This window comes from Tursiops truncatus, chromosome 17, assembly GCF_011762595.2.
Source record: "Tursiops truncatus isolate mTurTru1 chromosome 17, mTurTru1.mat.Y, whole genome shotgun sequence".
NCBI lineage: Eukaryota > Metazoa > Chordata > Mammalia > Artiodactyla > Delphinidae > Tursiops > Tursiops truncatus.
Genome location: NC_047050.1, coordinates 38,333,586 through 38,350,375, shown reverse-complemented (window position 1 = coordinate 38,350,375; position 16,790 = coordinate 38,333,586). Strand labels below are relative to the sequence as shown.

Here is a 16,790-nt window from a genome sequence, read left to right as displayed (position 1 = left end):
AGACATCTGTTTTGGCTATTCAGAGGCCCTCTTCCCTCCTCCCTACTTTGCAGCTGGATTACTAATAACTGAGGTACCATGTAAATAACCCTGGAGGGCCAAGGCACCATTGTACATTATTCTTCGTCTCTATAAGGATTAAGGGGGCAAATAGAGTCACTAAATCACCCCTTTGGTAGGCCAATGCCACACTTTGCACATCAGGATAACACACACTGGTAGCACAGCGAACACGTTTTGCATGTGTTTTAATATTCTACTCCAAATTGCCTGTGTAGAGGGGAAAAGAAACTAACATTTATAGATGGATTACAGTGTGCTACATGCTTTGTATACTTTACTTCCTTTAATCAAACACAGTGATAGAGATATTATTCCCCTTTTACAGATGAGGACTGAGGTTAAGTACTTTACCAAACCTCTCATAACTATTAAGTGACAGAAAATAGATTATAACCCATCTATGTCTCAAACCCTCCAAATTTTTTCACTTTATTAAAATTTTTTTTAATTTTAAAAATTTTTTTAAATTTGCAAAATTTTTCACTTTATTTAAAAAAAATCACAAAATCAATGCATGCTCGTTATAACAAGACAATCAACACAGATATGCTGATGTCTGTTTCCCAAACCTAATTCTACCCTCGAGGTATACATTTTATTAGCTGTGACCAGGGATCAAACCTGGGCCTCCACAGTGAAAGTGCTGAATCCCTAACCATTAGGCCACTAGGGAACTCCCCGACTCACTATTTTTTTTTTTTTTTTTGCGGTACGCGGGCCTCTCACTGCTGTGGCGTCTCCCGTTGCGGAGCACAGGCCCCGGACGCACAGGCTCAGCGGCCATGGCTCACGGGCCCAGCCGCTCCGCGGTACGTGGGATCTTCCCGGACCGGGACACGAACCCGTATCCCCTGCATCGGCAGGCGGACTCTCAACCACTGCGCCACCAGGGAAGCCCCCGACTCACTATTTTTTGACTTTACTATAGTTCAAAAGTGACACGCAGTCAGTGAAACTGTACTCGAATTTTGAATGTTGATCTCTTCCCAGGTTAGCAATATGTGGTCTGATACTCTCGAGATGCTGGGCAGTGGCAGCAAACCGCAGCTGCCAGTCAGCCACACCATCACAAGGGGAAACAGCCAATATTCTGACAACCATTCTGTACCCTGACAACTATTCTGATGCTCACTTTCAATAAAGTATTCAATAAATGACATGAGATATTCAACATTTTATTATAAAATAGGCTTTGTGTTCAAAGATTTTGCCCAACTCTAGGCTAATAGAGTGTTCCGAGCACGTTTAAGGTAGGCAAGGCTAAGCTATGAAGTTCGGAAGGTTAGGTGTATTAAATGCATTTTCAACTTACAATGGGTTTATTGGGATGTAACCCCATCATAAGTCCAGGAAGATCTGTAATCACGTATACACACATATGAAGATTTTCTTGCTTTTTCTAAAAGTAAGGTAATTCCATGAATGTTACTCTGTGACTTTATGACTAAATGATATACTCTGTATTACAGATAAACCATAATTTATACAACATTTCCTGACAGAAATTCAAGGGGTTTTTAGGTTTTTGCAATTACAAACAGAGCTTTAATAAACTTTCTTGAACATATAACCTTACAAACTGGAACCTTGATTTCCACAGGCTAAATGAACAAAAATGACAGTACTGAATGTAATCTCTGTATTTTTTAATAGATAGCTGGCCTCATTCCCAAAAGGTACAGCAATTCATATTTACAGCAGCAACATACGAGCGCTCATTTTCTCACCCTCTTGCCAGCACAAAATATCAATCTCTCTACTTTTTGCCTATTTGATAGTCGAAAGGGTATTTCATTGCATTTCCTTGATTACTGGTAAAATTTAGATTTGTGCTCTTCTGTTGTCAGATTTGACTCATAAAAAAAAGTGTGACGTGCAAAGCCAAACAATGGAATCTATCTTCTCTAAGCCCTGGTAGTTATTCTTACAAGACAGGGGCAAGATTCTGTTGGATTCTGTGCAAAGTACACCCTCAGTTAGCCAGCAGGGTCTACACCCAGGGCATCATAGAAAGAAAGGAAAACAAAACTGGACTCTGAGGTGTAGACAGTTCAGAAACAATAAATAAATGAAGAGGTCAGTGGCATTATTTTTTATTAACTTTCAAACTTGGAAACCTTTATCAAAACCAGGTCTTACAGGGGAGGGAGTAGGGAACCTTGAAGACTGGATGGCTCTTTTGCAACCCTCGCCCCTCACCTGCTAGGTAAGTAAGAAAGAGGAAAAAGAAATGACAGAAAGGGGGAGAGAGAAGCACCCTGTTTCCTTCAGCGAGGGCCAGGCTCCTGTAAGAAAGGGCCGGGTGCCCGGGGCCTCTGATGCAGGAAAGCAGAGGGGAGCTTGGTCTCCCACAAGCTCAGTCCACAATCTCCAACTGAGAGTGAGATCTGAGGACAAGCCAGAAGCAGTCAGTGGATGAGCCAGCTTCAGTGTAATGACTTCTCAAGCCGGAGGTGTGCCTTTAGACACGTCATAGAAATGCTCCAAACCTTCTTTTCCTATTTTGAAAAAATGAGAGAGGGGTTTGGAACTTGTGATGTGTAAGGCCACTTCCACCTCTAAGATTCTGTAATTCCAATGATACAATGTTGACAGTGTTCTAATAATTCCACCTCATCTTCAATTGGTATCCATGAAAAAGTTGAAAGATCATACAATTTGGAGTCAAGTCTAGGGTTCAAGTCCCAATCTGTCAACTATGTAACATTAGACAAGCCCTGTAATTCCTCTGAGCCTTTTTCCTCATCTATAAAACTGACAAAATAAATCTCATAGGGTTGTGGTAAGATTCAAGTGAGGGGATATTTGTGAGGGTACTTATAAACTGTAGAGGTTAGAACAAACATAGCAGAACATTCTTACTAAGTCTGATCCCCTTCTGCACTACCCAGACAGGGGTCCGTCCATACGGCGCTGTTCTGGATTCCCATTGTAACTTAAAGGGAAACTTTCACAATGTCCGGAGCCCTTGACTTCCTGCAAATGAAGGAGGAGGATGTACTCAAATTTCTTGCAGCAGGAACCCACTTAGGTGGCACCAACCTAGACTTCCAAATGGAACAGTACATCCGCGTCTACAACATAAATCTGAAGAGAACCTGCGAGAAGCTTCTGCTGGCAGCTTCTGCCATTGTTGCCATTGAAAACCCAGCAGATGTCAGTGTCGTATCCTCTAGAAATACTGGCCAGCGAGTTGTGCTGAAGTTTGCTGCTGTCACTGGAGCCCCTCCTATTGCTGGCTGCTTCTCTCCTGGAATCTTCACTAACCAGATCCAGGAAGCCTTCCGGGAGCCAAGACTTCCAGTGGTTACTGATCCCAGGGCTGACCACTAGCCTCTCACAGAGGCCTCTTACGCTCACCTGCCTACCATTGCTCTGTGTAACAGACTCTCGTCTGTATTATGTGGACACTGCCATCCCATGCAACAACAAGGGAACTCACTCGGGCGGTCTGATGTAGTGGATGCTCGTCCGGGAAGTTCTGTGCATGCGTGGCACCATCTCCCACAAACACCCATGGGAGGTCACACCTGATCTCTGCTTCTACAGAGATCCTGAAGAGATTGAAAAGGAAGAGCAGGCGGCAGCTGAGAAGGCTGTGACCATGGAGGAATTTCAGGGCGAATGGACCGCTCCAGCTCCTGAGTTCACTGCTCCTCAGCCTGAGGTGGTGGACTGGTCCGAAGGTGTGCAGGTGCCCTCTGTGCCTGTTCAGCAGTTCCCCACCGAAGACTGGTCTGCAGCTCCCACCGCTCAGGCCACTGAATGGGTAGGAACAACCACTGAGTGGTCTTAAGCTGTTCTTCCGCAAACTCGTAAAATGGAAGTAGGTTGACGGAAAATAAACAGTTTCCAAAAAAAAAAACCCCAAAAAGTCAGTTTCCAAAAAAAAACCCCAAAAAGTCTGAGCCAATCATTTCCATTTTTTAGCTCAATTTAAAATTCACTAATCAAATACTTAAATCATTCATTCCATAAGTACTGACAGAATGTCCCCTGTTTTAGGCACCAGAGATACTTTAGTGAATAAGACACTGGAGGTCACTGATATCATGGAACTTGAAGATGTTCTTTTAACATCTGCATCAGAAAAGGAAATCTGGACATGTAAATATTTTAGCAAGATACATAAAAGGTAAACAAGCTGTGTCCGGTATTGTAGAGATATGAATTCAACAAATATGTATGGAGCTCTTACTATGGTCCCAGACATAAGGACTAGGCACTGTTCTAGGTGTTGGGAGACTCAGCATTGAACAAGACAGACCAAGTCCCTGGCCTTTTGGAGCTTACATTCCACCAGAAGAACTGAATCAATCAGACTGTCACTAATTATATATGGAAGACACAGCCAAAAACAAGTATGAGGCCGATGTGAGAGGTACGAACATAGTTCTGGAGCCAGAGCTTCAGGCTTCTTTTCCTAGCCACACTCAGTTTCCCCTTATCGAAACGGAAGGCACAATAAACTCTAACTTGCCCTCCTCATGCCTCATTTCTCCTTCCAACTATTCACCTTGGACAAGTTAACAGCCTTTACCAAGTAATGAGACGTTTGGGCGTAGAAAATAACCACGACTATTTTTCAGCTGTGCTCAGTTGTTATGGCTTAATTAGGTTTTCAAACAGCATTCATGCACTCTGCAAATGTGTGATTCAGCTCGATCCTTTCCAGGTTCCTTTGAACCTACCCGTGACTCACTTAACGTAAGGACTCCCACAGCCAATAACAGACTACCGGTTTCCATTTAACCTCTAAAGTGTTGACCATTGTGCTGTATATTCAGCTGTATATTCAACAACTGTGGATTCTTTTATATGAGGCACTGTACTAGGTCCTTGCTTCTGGCATTTACAATCATATTTGAAAACTTACGTTAGTTATAAGTCATTTGCATTTCTCTTTTAAGACAGTATGAGTAGATACCATTTGATTAAATGAGAGATAGGAGCTCCCACGAGGGAGACATCACTTCTGACTCAAGCAACTAGGGACGAGGAGGTTGCAGCTCTGATGAGAGCCTGCTTTATCCTGGACATTTTATGTAGATTCTTCAACTTGATGTGGAATGCTTCACAAAGAACTTGGAATCTAAGACCTTGAGTGATGGGAAGAATTAGGAAAGGCAGAAATGAAGTTTCAACTGAATACTAAATGACGGCCCAGTGCTGGCCAGGCACAATGCAAGGTACCAGGAACCCAAAGGTGAACAGTGTGGACCTTGTGGTAAAGGGCTTTCAGTGGGGGATACAAACAAATAAACAGGCAACTACAATCACGATATGGTGTGATGTGTGTTACACTAGGTAAAAACACCAAGCTGATGGGAGAACACAGTAAGGTGTATTTGTTAGGAGTCTTTCAGTTGCACTTAATCTAAACTGTGATCGACTGGCTTATGTCACCAGGAACCTCAGGGTGGATCCAGGACTTAAAGAAGGAAACTCTCTCTCTCTCTCTGTGTATCACCATATCCTTTAATTTTGCAGATGGTGTGTTCCTCCAGATGAATATTCTTTGACACAGTGACACCAGAGGCAAGAGGCAGGCTTCCCAGCTAGCTTTAGTAGAAGGAAGTCAGGGAGGGACTCTGGCCCTACTTGGACCATTCGGCTTTCCCTGAAACTGTTGCCCAGGGAAGGGGCACCATGATTAATAAGCTGGGTTTATGCATCTAACCCTGTTGATGGGTGGTAGAGAAAGGGAGAAATACATGCTGTGTCACCAAAAACAATGGCTACCATAAAGAAGCCCCTGAAGGGAACACTGCAATTGTGGAAAACAGCTAGAACACAGAGGAAGGAACGTGCATGGTGAGTTCCTGGGATGGTGGGAGATTAGTCTGGCTGGAGCCGTGGTCACACCTAAGAACAGGGAGAAAAACCAAGGTCAGCCTGTGGAAGGCTTCGAATGCCTGGCTAAGGACTCTAGGTCAGCCTGATGGATACGTGGTGACAGCTTTGTTCAGAATCTTTCCAATTTTCCTGAAAATCACTCAGAGCAATAAGAACAAAGGTATGAAACGCCTACATGCTTACATCTTCAGTAAAACAAGGAAGTGAGAAATTTCACAAACTTCATATGGTGTGTAGCATCACCCTCCCTCCCCGAACCAGCACAGGAAACCATACGTGCGGTTTAGCAGGTGCCTCAGGGAAGACCAGAAATGGCACAAGAGTCCAGAGGGTGGAGGTACCGCAATTCTCAGCAAAAATTCAACTCAGGAGAGTTCTCAGCCTGGGTGGGAATAGATGTGAGCAGGATTAAGAAGGAAGAGGGCAGGAATACTGGGAGAGGAAGAAATTAATCCATAAGTGCCTGGAGGACCCACGGGTGCAGCTTAGGAAAAAGAGGAGAGCAGGCTGGCAGGAAGGGGCAGAATGACTGGAAACCAGTGGCTGGAGGAGCAACTAGGGGAGCTCCAGACTAGTTGTAGGAGCTCGGCTGAGCCAGGTTAGAATCCTAAACTGAGAGGAGGTCCCGTTACAGGTAGGTGCCGTAAAGTAAAGTACACACCCCCATACCGACAGAAGGAAGCCTTGAGCTGAGAAATGAGGAAAGCTCCCTTGCTCCTATCATGGGATTCTCTTGCCAATAGTTGTTTTAGAAAAATCCAACTCATTCCAAAATGATAAAAACTTATAACTCGGGCTTCCCTGGTGGCGCAGTGGTCGAGAGTCTGCCTGACGATGGAGGGGACACGGGTTCGTGCCCCGGTCCGGGAAGATCCCACATGCCGCGGAGCGGCTGGGCCCGTGAGCCAAGCCCGCTGAGCCTGCGCGTCCGCAGCCTGTGCTCCGCAACGGGAGAGGCCACAACAGCGAGAGGCCCGCGTACAGCAAAAACAAAAACAGAAACAAAAAAAAAACTTATAACTCAACATCCAATCAAAGGTATTGTAAGAAAAACATCCATACAAATGTACCGTCAGAAGAAAATCTGAAAAGGGGTAACAAAACTTCCCTGCAGACTAAGAAAACTCATCAGAGAAATGTGGCCACAAAGCAGAAGAAAATTTTAACCCAACATCCTATTATGAATTTTGAAAATGTAACGAGGCAGTGGCAGCTATGCAGGGAGCTAACAAAGCAGAAATAACTCAAGGAAGGGACAGTCAGGTCAAGGAACGGAAGGTGACAGACAAGAGGAGGACAGGGAACAGAAATGGGTAGATTGACTAAATAAGTGTAAGAAAAATAAATACAAAACATTTCAGACACAAAAACCAAATTACAAGAAACACAAGAGAGAGGAGACACCACTCTAAGGGACACCATGGAAGATAAAAAGAATAGAAATAAAAGTGAAGAAGATAAAATGGGAATGAATAAAAGTCATTAGAGAGGGAGTGATAGGGAAGACAGGCAAAGGAAATAACACAAATGTAAAGTCAGAGCTCCTGAAGAAAAACCCCCCAAACAATGGAACAGAACAGATATTTTAAAATAAACTCAATTTTAAGTAGGGTTTGGAACTGGGATTGGAGGGAGAGCTAGGTCCAGGTCACAGACCTAAATTTAGGAGCGAGGTGGGGAAGGCAGGTCTGGAAGTCATGTGCAAGGCTGCGGTAACCGGGAGCAGGTCAGGGTGCTGTCTGCCCAGCCGTCCTACCTGGGGTCTCTCGCGAGCTTCCCCTGAACCGTGGTAGCCGCGTGAGTGAGACAGAGTGGGAGTGAGCAGCTCTGCTCCCACAACCGGGCTCAGCCCAGTCTCCACCACCTGCAGAAGCAGAGGGCAGGGGCAGCACCTTAGATAAGGTGAACCAAAAACTACAGAGATTAATATAAGGAACATGTATCTAGCACCCAACTTTATAAAATCTTAACCTTTTACCATATTTGCTTCAGATTTTTTTTTTTTTGCTTCAGATGTTTTTAAGGAAATACAACTTTACAGATATAGTTGAAGCCAATCATGAACCCCTCTGATCCCATTCATCTCTCCAACCCCCACCTGAGATACCACTATCCTGAAACTGATTATTTTTGCAAAGCTTGCTTTTATGCTATTACTGCATAAGTATCCATAACTATATATAATATTTCTTTCACAAGCTTTCAAATTTTATATAAAGGTATCATACTGAATGTTTTGATCTAAAAGATGCCCCCCCAAAAAATTATGTTTTTGAAATTTATCCATGTTGATACATGTGGCTCTACTTGATTTTAACCATAGCACAGCATTCCATAACATGAATACACCACAATGTATTTATGCATTCTTCTGTTGATGGGCCTTTGGAAAAGGTCTGACAGTTATCTTATAAAACTAAAGCATATACCTACCCTAATGACCCAGCAATTCCCCTCTTAGGTATTACCCAAAAGAAATGAATATGCTTGTCCACAAAAAAGAAAGAAGCCAGACACAAAAGAGTGTATATGTGAGATTCCATTTATCCATATATATTTATATATATGTATATATATAAATATTCCCTAGTACAGAACTAGTAAAACCAATCTATGGTGGAAAAAATCAGAATAGTGGCTGCCTCTAGGAAGATGGAAATGGGAATTAACAGGGAAAGGAAACTTTCTGGAAGTGACAGTAATGTTCTATAATTTGTCAGGAGTTTGGGTTACACAAGTGTATCTGTTAAGAATGTATACTTAGTGAGAGGGAGGGAGACGCAAGAGGGAAGAGATATGGGAACATATGTATACATATAACTGATTCATTTTGTTGTAAAGCAGAAACTAACACACCATTGTAAAGCAATTATACTCCAATAAAGATGTTAAAAAAAAAGAATGTATACTTAATATTTGTACTTTTCATTGAAATTTTACCTCAAAGGAAAAAAAAACTAAACAAATACTGAACAACAGAGAAAAGACAGTCTCTTCAATAAATGGTTCTGGGAAAACTGAACAGTCACATGTAAAAGAATGAAATTAGAACATTTTCTCACACTGTATACAAAAATAAACTCAAAATGGACTAAAGACCTAAATGTAAGACCTGAAACCGTAAAACTCCTAGAACAGAACATAGGCAGAACGCTCTTTAACAATAAACTGCAGCATTTTTTTTTTGACCTCTCTCTTAAGGCAAAAAAAAAAAAGCAAAAACATACAAAAGAGACCTAATTAAGCTTAAAAGCTTTTGCACAGCAAAGGAAACCATCAACAAAATGAAAAGACAACCTACTGAATGGGAGAAAATATTTGCAAATGATGTGACCGATAAGCAGTTAATATCCAAAATATATAAATAGCTCTTACAACTCAATATCAAAAAAAAAAAAATTTAAAAAATGGGCAGAAGACTGAAAAGACACTTTTCCAAAGAAGATAGACAGATGGCCAACAGGCACATGAAAAGATGTTCAACATCGCTAATCATCAGAGAAATGCAAATCAAAATCACAATGAGATATCAACTCACACCTGTCAGAATAGCTGTCATCAAAAAGTCTACAAATAACAAATGTTGGTGAGGATGTGGAGAAAAGGGAAACCTCCTACACTGTTGGTGGGAATGTAAACTGGTGCAGCCACTATGGAAAACAGCGTGGAGTTTCCTTAAAAAACTGAAAATAGAACTACCATATGATCTGGCAATTCCACTGCTGGGTACATACCCAAAGAAAAAGAAAACACTAATTCAAAAAGGTACATGCAACCCAACGTTCATAGCAGCGTTATTTACAATAGCCAAGATATGGAAGCAACCTAAGTGCCCATCAACAGATGAATGGATGAAGAAGATGTGTGTATATATATATATATATATATATACACACACAATGGAATACTACTCAGCCATAAAAATGAATGAGTTGTGCCATTTGCAACAATGTGGATAGACCTAGAGGGTACTATGCTTAGTGAAATAAGTCAGAGAAAGACAAATACTGTATTTTATCATTTATATGTGGAATCTAAAAAATAAAACAAATGAATATAACAAGATAGAAATGGACTCACAGATACAGAGAACAAATTAGTAGTTACCTGTGGGGAGAGGGAAGAGGAGAGGAAACTACTATGTATGAAATAAATAAATACAGGGATATATTTTACAGTACAGGGAATATAACCAAGACTTTATAATAACTTTAAATAAGCTATACAAATATTGAATCACTATGTTGTATACCTGAAACTAATATTATAAATCAACTCTACTTCAATTAAAAAAAAACAGGGCTTCCCTGGTGGCGCAGTGGTTGAGAGTCCGCCTGCCGATGCAGGGGACACGGGTTCGTGCCCCGGTCCGGGAAGATCCCGCGTGCCGCGGAGCGGCTGGGCCCGTGAGCCGTGGCCGCTGGGCCTGCGCGTCCGGAGCATGTGCTCTGCAATGGGAGAGGCCACAGCAGTGAGAGGCCCGCATACAAAAAAAAAAAAAAAAAAAAAAACAAAAAAAAAACAACTATTGAAGTCTGTTAATGGGTAAGTGTATTGATAACCCCAACTTTTTTTTTTTTTGGAAATGCATCAAAAAATAAAATGGAATGATGGCTAGAAGAGGGATGGATAGATGGAGAGATCAAGCATAGCAAAATGTTGATGAAATTTAGGTAGTGAGTATATGGGTGCCCATGATAAAACCCTTTCAATTTTGCTGAACATTTAAAATTTTTATAATAAAAATTTCCCCGTACATTTTTAACATTTAACTTGTCAAAAAACCGACTCTTGACTTCATCCTGCCCTAAAGCCACTTTTCCCTTCATGTTCCCCGTTCCAATAAGTGACAAACGTTCATCTAGTTGCTCACCTTTGGGTTGTCTCCATCCCACACATCTTATCCATCACTACATCCTTTCAGCTCTACCTTCAACATATGTTCTGAATGCAACCCTGCAACCATGCCCTGTTCCAAGCTACCACAGTCTTCCACCTGGACCGACTGGTCTACTAAGTGGTCGCCGTGCTTCTACCATCCCCGTTAGAATTTATTCTCCGTACAGCAGTCACGCTGATCATTTTAAAACGCTTCCTCCTGCTACCTCTTCTCCCACTCTGTCCCTTGCACACTCCATTCCAGCCATCCTGACCTCCTTGTTGTCCATTAACTATGCCAAGCTTCCCCTGCTTGGAATGTTCTTCCTCCGCATCCGCACGGCTTGTTCTCTCACTGCACAGCCTCTCTGCTCAGCTGTCACACCAGAGAGGTCCCTGAACATCTATCTAATATAGTACTCCGCATCACTTCCCTTACGCTCCCTGTATTTTTCCTCTGAGTTCTTATTACTATCTGACATGTTTGTTTTCTATGCCCCGCCCCCCCATACTAGAATTAAGCTCCGAAGGGACAGGAATTTTTGTTTACCTTATTACATATTATGTCCTAGTGTTTGCTGAATTAATGAATGCACCAGGTAAAATAGCACCTCCTCTTCGCGTCCATCCCATATCCCTCCCTACCCCCTACAGCTTAAGTAGTCCCCTCTCTCCTGTTAGAATATTTTACCTTTTCCATAGTGCTCATTGATAGTTATTTGTTACACATCTGTTCTCCGTCCCCCACACCAACAGAATGTAAGCTCTTGTGGACTGTCCACGCCCTGCAGTTAACGACAACAGCGCCTGGCCCAGAGCAGGCTGAGCCAACCAGCGCCCCCCCTGCCTGTTTCAACCTCCACCCGGAGCTTCTGGATTTCCAACGCTGCCGTTTAGCCCTGTTCTTTCTTCGCACGGTGGCCTGCCATGAACCCTGTGGGGGGGCTGGACCAATCGTCTTTAGGGTGCCCTCTAGCTCTCACACCCTACGATGCCTTCCTTCTCAAGGGCCTCCCTCTGAGATGGCGGTCAAGGGCAGCTGCCGCAGAGCCAGCGCTCTCGGCCTAGCCTCCGTGGTGCTTCTGCAGCTTCCGAGGCCGGGAACAGTTCCGCCTCTAGAGGGCAGAGCTCAGCCGCGGCCCTGCTGGCCCGCCAGGGTGCCAGCTGCAAAGCTCTTTCAACGGAGCGGTTACTGGAGTCTAGTTAGGAGGGCCGCCCCCAGCGAGCACACCTCTACTGCCCCCGCCACTCATCCCACAAAGGGCGCTGTGGTCAGCCAGGCCCCAGGCCCGGCGTGAGGGTCCCAGCGACGGAGGCGGCCCCCGCCCCCAGGAGCTCCCAGCAGCCTGGGAAGGGCAGTGGTGGCGGCAAGAACGAGAGGAGCGCGTTGGAAAGGGTGTAGAGAAGAGCCCTCCCTCGTGCAGGGCAGGACAGCTTCTACAGAAGGCATATTTGCGTATTAACAGATACCTGGGAGGTAGCTAGGGAAGACAGTGGAGGTGGTGAGGAGAGGTACAGGGGCAAAGGCCAGAAGTGAGAAGGCAGGGATGTGCAGAACAGCACCCAGGTGGACTTCCCGGGTTCGAGAGGCTCTGTGTGTTAAGTTAGGGTCTTTGGCCTTTAACCCAAAGTGATCCACAACAGGCCGGTGGCTGCGTGGGCAGATCTGTGCTTTAGAAAGAGAGCTTGGGAGATACACTGTAAGGCAGAACTGAAGGGGCAACACACGTCAGGAAAACCAGTTAGGAGATTACTGCACTAGTTGAGAGAATGGAATCCTGAACTAAGGCAGAGGAAAAAAAGAGAATTTGGGAATGATGTGATGGTAACTGGGGGCAGCACAGCGAGGGGGGGCGGGGGGCTGGAGCCAGACTCTACTATGGGACTCAGGCAAATTACGTTTGTGCCTTGGCTTCCTCATCTGTAGAGTGGGAGTGACAGTAACAGTACCTGGCTCACAGTGGTGGAGGATTACAGGAGTCAGTACAATGTAAAAGCTCAGAGTAGAGCTTCACAACATCTTACTCAAGAAGTGCTAACCGTAATTATGGAGCTCAGAAAAAAGGAGAAAGGAATGCCTAAGATGACTCCCAGCACTCTGGTTTGGAAACTAGGTCTGCAGTTCTCAAAGTGTGTTCCATGGATGTCTGGGGGTCTCAAAGACCCTTTCAGGGGGATCAAAAGGTCACAACTATTTTCACAAGAAAATTAAGACATCTGTGTTTTTCACTGTGTTAATGTTTGCTCTGATGACGAAAGTGCAATGGTATTTAAAACTGTTGGTGCCCTAGCACAGATCAAGGCAGCGGCACCAAACTACACTGGGAGTCATTGTACCACCACTTGCCATGTGAATCATGAAGCCAGTTTACTGAAGAATGTCCTTGATGAGGCAATAAAAGGAACAGTCTGATGGGCAATCCAGTATTAAAATTTGGAAGGATTTTTCTCCTATAGCTGTGTTTTGGCTAATAGGGATAATAAGCAAGTCTAATCAAACGGGGGGAAAAGTTTTATTCCTCTCCTATTACGTGAGAAATGCTGATTATCATTTAGCCACATTCATTTTTAACTTCAAATCAGCCCTATAACAATAAACAGGTATTACCCTGACCAAAGGTAGAACAACGTGAGCAACAAGATGAAGATATAAATAAATCATTGAATGACTTAATAAACGGCGGAGAAGAGACAAATCTCACACACAGAAGAATTCCAAATACATTATGTAGATATTTCACCCTAAAGGAGGGGGAGCATAACATTCCACTCATTAGGAGTGGGCTGGACACAGTGACTTCCTTCCAAAGAGTAGGTATAGTATGGAAAGGGTAGGGGATGGGGGGCGACTTTACAATGGAGAAACCTGACAAACACTACCAGGTGATCAAGGTCAACGTCAGCAGCCATAAACCATGATGACCGCATGGACTTTTGATATGATGTGATGAAAATGACACTTTACCTCTGTGATCTTCTTCCTCCAAACCCATAACCATCTAACCATGAGAAAAACTTCGGATAAATTCCCCTAGAAAGGTATCCTACAAAATATTAATATTTGACCAGTACTCCTCAAAACTGTCAATATCATCAAAAACAAGGAGAGTCTGAGTGAGAAACTGTCACAGCCAAGAGGAACCTTAAGGAGACATGACTTCTAAATCTGGTACTGTATCCTGCCGCAGTAAAAAGACATTAGGGTAAAACTAAGGAAATCTGAATGATATATGGACTTTAATAATTATTATTAGCTTTGCATTATAATAATATAATGCATCGACATTGGTTCATATGGTAACAAATGCACCCCACTGTCAATAATGGGGGAACTGTGCTGTGGTGGGGAAGGTAGAGGACTACATAGAAGCTCTGTTCTACCTGCTCAATTCTTCTGTAAATCTAAAACTTTTCTAAAAAACAGTTTATTAATTTAAAAAATCCTAACATTAATTGGGAATAATTTTCATCCATCACTCTAACCTTACAGAATTAAAGTTCTATAATGGGATATCCTATCCATAATTCAATTCAGTATTTACCAAGGTCCTATTATGTATGCATGCCTCTGAACTGGTGGGTACTGGCTATAAAAAAAATGAACAAAACAAGGTCCAGGGCCTAGTTGGAGATAAAAGACATTTTATTTGGTAATTATTGTCTGGGAGGTGAGCATGACTGAAAAGCACAGAGAAAGAGGTCTGGGAAGGCTTCACAGAGAAGGTATGGCACAGAAAAGGTGCAGAGACAAGAAATAACTGGGCTGGGCCTGATTTATTTTTTAAAAATCTGTCCTTCTAAGAATCTTTTTTTTTTTCTTTTTCCTGAAAATGAGAGCACTGTAGAGGCCAATACTTTATTTACCATGGTGTTTTAACTTTGCATCTTCAATGGAGAAAGTATACTTTAGAAAATGCCAAAGTTTCTAAAATTATTACAAGTATAAAGGGATTTCAAAGTAAGTGAATTTTAAAACTGGGATGAGTAGAAGAGGGAGCTAAAAATGAACATATACAAATATGAAACAAAGACAACATATTGAAAGATGATACCTAAAATAGGTACCCAGAAGGACAACTACAAGAACAAAACTCTGGGAAACAGCAATTTCATAATTCAGCTTCCTGTTTTATTCAGGATCCTTAAAACTACTTCTTAATCTCTATGGGTATAAATTAATAAGGGGGGTGGATAAGAGAGTGAAGATAGCACTTGGCATCTGCTCTATGACAGGTACACATGCAAGAGAGGGTCTCTATACACACTATAAAATTTAATCTTTGAAACAACCCTTGAAACGAGTGTCTTATCTTTTCTAGAGGAAACGCATGCTCAGAGGGATCCAATAACTTATAGCCAGAGCAAGATGGGAAGTTCCCTCCATCTGAAAGGTAAGCACATGTTCTTTTTAGTCCCAGTTGACCAGTGACCAGGTACCTGTAATACGGCAGAATTCACTCTGTCCGTTTCCACACAAAGCAGTCTTAGGATTGTTTTTAATTTCTCCTTTACTAGGATTGCACCCTGTTCATTTCATAGTCAACGGCATTCTCCAAAGAACACTTCTAATCACGGTGTCTCAGTTACAAGTAATCTACTAGTCGGCCCAGTGATGGGCATCAACACTGTAAGCTTGGTTTTCGGTTTGACTACCAAATTCATTCATGGAGGCCACCAGTTTTGCTTATGTTCAGGTCACCCGCGCTTGCTGGAAAGCCTCCCATTTCTTATTATCACGGTGTTAGCTCTCTAAGCTTTACACGGGAACAGCACGGCGTTTTGAGGTGACTACAAAAAAGAGCCAATTCACCCCTCCGAGAAAGCCGTCAAAGCATCATAAATAGTATGACGTTTCTTGGGACTGACAAGATTCTGGGTCTTTTCTGATTCCATGTCACCTTGAGCAAGACTCTTATTTCCTCATGCGTAAATTTGGGAGAAAATTACTTTGCTGGTGCCTCGAGACTGTGGAGGGAAAATCTTGAAAGAGGACTTTGCCCAAAGAGCACTCGTTATTTCTAGGCTCTGAGCCCCGCACGGGCGGCGCGACACAAAAGCGCAGGGCGGGGACCCCGGGACGGTCCCCCCGCCGCCTCCTGGTGCATCTCGGGAAGGGCTCCCGCCTGGGCCGCAACGCCGGGTCGGCGCAGGCGGCCCGGTTTCCCCGGCCTCTCCCAGCGGCTCACTCGAGTCAGGGCAGAGAGACAAACACGGCCTGCCCGCTTCCGGCCCGAGCTGCCGCGGGTTCAAGGAAGCCTCCGCAAGCCTCCTCCGCCCCGGGGGTCTTTGTTCCCGCCGACGTCCCCCAGCCCCACTGCTCCCGCCGCAAACCCAGTTTGCGGAGTATCAACGGCATGGAGATGTCCAACCTTGGTGCGCACTGGAGCGGGGCGTTAGTAGAGGCAGCGAGGGAACCCAAATTTTGGATACGGGGGAAGAGGAGGGAAACGCGTCGGACCGCCTCCTCCCATTACAGCTCGGAGGCGGTCGGCTCCCTCCCGCGCTGACGGCTCGCGCGGGCTCTGCAGGGCGCGCTGGCGGCGGCGGCGGCGGGGCGGGATCCGAGCCTGCACGTGGTGGGACCGTTCTCCCCGCCCGGCGTGACCCCCGGAGAGCCACTGTTCTCTGGCGGAAGGGGCAGTGCCACCCTCGGCCCCGCTCCGGAGAGATGTTTACCCTTGGGGGCCCCAGAATTGGAGGTTGAGAGGAGAGAGGGAGCGCGCGGCTTGGCGCGAGCGTTTCCTGCGCTGGAACTGCTGAGTGGGAAGCCGCCAGGCAGTGGCAGGGCGGCGGGGTGCGGATGACCCACCCACGGGGAGGGTAACCGGCTCGGCGGAGAAGAGAGCGGGAAAACAGGGTTGATACGTACCTCGGTCGGCGGGCTGGAGCAAAGTGCACGACAGGCATCCCTGAGCATGGCTGCCCTGGGGTGCCACAGCCGGCTGCCGGTGGTCCCAGGGGACTAGGTGGCGCGCGGGAACACACATGGCCAG

General features: G+C 44.5%; 1 pseudogene; it reads left to right on the top strand.

Moving 5' to 3' along the window:
• Positions 1 to 3,018: 3,018 nt before the first annotated feature.
• On the top strand, positions 3,019 to 3,859 carry LOC117308752 (small ribosomal subunit protein uS2 pseudogene; annotated as a pseudogene).
• Positions 3,860 to 16,790: the final 12,931 nt, after the last annotated feature.